Source organism: Emydura macquarii, unplaced genomic scaffold (assembly GCF_026122565.2).
Source record: "Emydura macquarii macquarii isolate MOO-44397 ecotype Brisbane River unplaced genomic scaffold, CSIRO-AGI_Emac_v2 contig_2206, whole genome shotgun sequence".
Taxonomy (NCBI): domain Eukaryota; kingdom Metazoa; phylum Chordata; order Testudines; family Chelidae; genus Emydura; species Emydura macquarii.
This window is the reverse complement of record NW_027132343.1, coordinates 1-3,905: the sequence shown is the minus strand read 5'-3', so window position 1 is coordinate 3,905 and position 3,905 is coordinate 1. Positions and strand designations below refer to the sequence as shown.

Below are 3,905 nucleotides of genomic sequence, written 5' to 3'. Positions count from 1 at the left end.
GTTAAATTGTGCTACTGCCAGTAAAACCATTTTGTTACTAGTGAGAAGTCTTATTAAAAATTTGACCAACTTTTCTTTAGTTTCAGGCCACGGTATTCCTTACATTAATTCCACTGACATGGTTTGGAGCTAAACCAGTGATTAACTTGGTCTGTTGTCTTAAGATTGCTCATTCTTCTAATAGTCATATGGTCTTTGGAAAACATGTCCATCAATCATTACTTCAAAAAGGAAGATTTATTTACAGCCTAGAAACCTGCAGAAGAGCAGAAAAAGACTCACTTCCAACAGACTTGTATAGAACCAAACAAATTGGCTTGACATTGACATTTTTTTCTTTAAGTGAAAGGGCTTTACTATCACAACAAAATAATTGCATCCCACAGAGCAAGTTATAGTAAACATAAGATAATTATAGTTGAACTTTTGGAATTAATACATGTTGCATTTAAATTTTATTGTGTAAATTCTGAGACTGCTTAAACTGCCTGTAAATATTGTCTAATTCAGGTTGGATGGGCAATGGCCTGAAGGTCTAATATCCTTAAACAATACTCTGCATTTCAACAGTCCATTGACTTATAATGATGCTGGGACTTATGTCTGCAAGGTGACCAATTCCCTTGGACAGCGAAGTGATGGAAAGACTATCTACATATCAGGTGAGTTGTTGATTCTCCCCTCCCCTCCCCTCCTAAGCACACTTTATTAAAATATTGTGTCAGAAATAGACCTAAATGCCTAGTTGACATTTTATTACCATGTTATAAAACAGGTTATCTAGAACTCAGCCTTTTGATTAAAGGTGATATAAAACTGCAAAGGACAAATGGAAGTGAACATTATCCTAGTAGTACTGATATATTTCAAAGCACCATCTCCATTTTTCTGCCATGCATTCTGTCTTCATATCCTAGTCCTTCAAAGGACCACAGTAGTGTCTGAGACTATATACCAGCCCTGAGTGATAGTAATAAAAGGAAGGAAGGTAAACCCTACCACCTCCTAAGAGCAAGTGTTTCCTTCTGTATTTGGTGAAGACAGCATTACTGACAACATCCGTGCTACCTAATTTGTAGGGTTGAAAAGTAGAAGAGATTTTAGCTGGTGAGGAATTAAATAAAATTGCATAGTTGGAGGGAAGGGGGGAGAAGAAATGTTATCAAATCCAAACGTAAAACACTTTCCTGAGGGTGACTGGTTTTATTCCTTTATCCTCAGCTGAGCTGGTCAGAATAACAGTCCAGCCTCTCACCGCTCAGTACTCTCCTACAGAGCAAACATAAAGCTATATTGCAGGGGACAGAAATGGTTAGAGTGCATTGCTCCACCTGCTCCTTCCCATGTGTGGTGCTATCTTGTGGTGAGGTACTGCTACAGCTGTTGCAGACTTTCAGTTGTATTTTAATCAGAAAAGCACTTATTAGAGTACTGGCTATGGTAAAGGATCTCAGCAGAAAACAGAAGTGCCATGTTATTGTAGTATGAGCTCCTTTAAATATTGCAGCATACTGAAAGGGTACCATGGCTTAATGAGTAGCATCAATAATAGAGCTGAGACCTAGCGGTGACGTTTCCCTCTGCAGTCTGGACTGGTATATCACTGTGTCATCCCAATCCCTCCACTGAGTGTGAACCCCCACTCCAGGGTGAGCCATGTCCAGCCGTCTGCAAGCCAGTGGTCCCTGACGTAGTGAATGAGTGCTTCCGGCGGCCAGTCGCTCATGGGGTCATGCAATGGTGTGACCCTCAGCCAACAACCCCAGTCCCAGATGCAACCCTACAACTGCCGTCTTACAGAGTTCAGTGCTGCCCACTGGACTCTGCAAGATCATTGGTTAGTCAATTTATCAAAGAAATTGATATGCGCCAGCTCTGTCATTCTAAAGGAAGCCTCTATAAACACTCTCAAACCACAAGCACTGCTTTAGATAAAAACATGTTTATTAAGTACAGAAAGATTTTAAGTGATTATAAGCCAGAATAATGAGTGTCAGATATGATGCTGAAGAAAATAAAGCAAATCGCATACTAAACTAAACTTAACACCTCAGTAGCCTTACAGTCTTTGATCTTACCACAGGCTGGTTGGTAGGCCCCTAACCAGGCTCTCCCCCTGTGGGCATTTTGTCTTGATTTTGTCTCACAGGTGGATTGCAAGAGAGAGTCCCCCCCCCAGACAAAACGTCTCTGCCTTTAACGTGTTTCCTCATCAACCCCTGGGGTCAGGTGATCAGCCATGTCTGGCATGGTTTCTCAGCAAGGCGTGACCTCTCACTCCGCTTTGTGGTTGCCTGGGTCTATTCAAGCCATGTGAGAGACACATTTGGGGATATGACATAGCAGAATTTCATAACTACGCATGTGACACTGCAAGAAGCAGACTGTCACAACAATAATGTTCAGTATGTCATGAGCATTCCAAAAACACCTTGCATGACATACTTTGCATTAAACAATACACAGTTACACTATGAGGATGAACATGAATGATGCACAGATCACACCATAAGAGTGTACACGGAGTATAGCATGTCACACTAGCATTATATTACCATGATGATTGTAAGCTAAATGGAATTACTTAACTTTATCAATAGGTGCAGATATTTCAATTAACAGGGGTGGTACCAGTATTTAGGATATTAACTAAATTCATTCTAGTCCTTCTAGGTTATTGAGGTCCAGTCTTTATGGTAAGGTCTGAATCCATTCTTGTCTCAGTAGCGACTATGCTGGTGCCGTTGTAGCTAGTGAAAACTACTGCTTCAGCCCAGAGACCACTGATACTGAGTGGTAAGCTAAAACGCCGCTTTGGCTCTCGGAGCAGAAAATTTATCTCAAATTCTTGGAGGCTTTGATGCCTGGAATGGAGAATGAAATTGAGCAAAATTGCGCCAAACAATGTACATATAAAATATTTGAAGTCACACCCTCTGTACCAATTACATACCATGTGCCGTGCTGCTATTATCTCAGTAGGGCAGGTTGATTGTAATGAAATGGGAATGGGAGGACAGGGGAGCAATATTGAGCTCAGTACACCTCAATCTGGCTTGGGGAAAATGCCATAATGTTAAATTGTATTTGTGCTTTTGTGGTTAGATACAGTGAAGAGCTCATAGTACTAAACACCATTCTCTTTAAAAAATTCATAACTAGAGAACTGCATAACATAATTTAACTTTGAGTTCCTTCTCCATTCCCCACTTAGGCTGTTGATGTTCTATTAACACAGCCAACATTTTGGGGAGAACAATTAAAATCAGTAGCTTACTTCCTGCTAACTTAGCACACAATTGACAGTTTTTCGTTCTTTAAGAGTTTGTCTCAATGCATTGAACAATTTCAAGACTTAAAACATTTAATATCAGTTTAAGTTAAAAGTAAAGATATTTGTCCTTTGCCACTATTAGTTTTTCAACCCATAATTGCTTACTTTTGGCTAGAGAAGTGGTTAGTGGTTTGATTGCAGTAGATAATATCCTCCATGGATGAGATAAAACTGGTTGGAAATAGTAAACTATAAGATGTCACTACATAAACTGAAAAAGAACTTCTCCATACTTTCAGGAGAATTAATGGGTATTTTAAAATTTGACAGTGATTGCTTTTGTGCTACAAAAGCAGTTCCCCACTCTGTTTATTTTGTAGCCCAAAATGAATACATAGAAGCCAGTTCAGAATTAGTGAAAAACCTGTAATCTGTATTGCAAAAGTACTTTAATTGTTCAAACGTCTTAAACATTTGAAAATGAAAAACTGTCTGTTAGTAGAGAACCATGTGTTTACATAGTCATTAACCTTGCTTTCTTATAAACCCTCTGCTGATTTAGCTTGCATTGACATTCTTTACCTTTTCAGTGTCTTTGTCTACCCCATTCTTCTTTCCATTAGATCCTCCT

General features: G+C 39.3%; 1 long non-coding RNA gene across 1 annotated transcript; it reads right to left on the bottom strand.

The window, feature by feature from the left end:
- Positions 1–2,418: 2,418 nt before the first annotated feature.
- LOC137160945 (uncharacterized) lies at positions 2,419–3,905 on the bottom strand. The gene is made up of 2 exons (XR_010922008.1): positions 3,857–3,905; positions 2,419–2,864 (listed from the first exon to the last, which is right to left on the bottom strand). It is a non-coding gene; the product is annotated as an uncharacterized lncRNA (long non-coding RNA).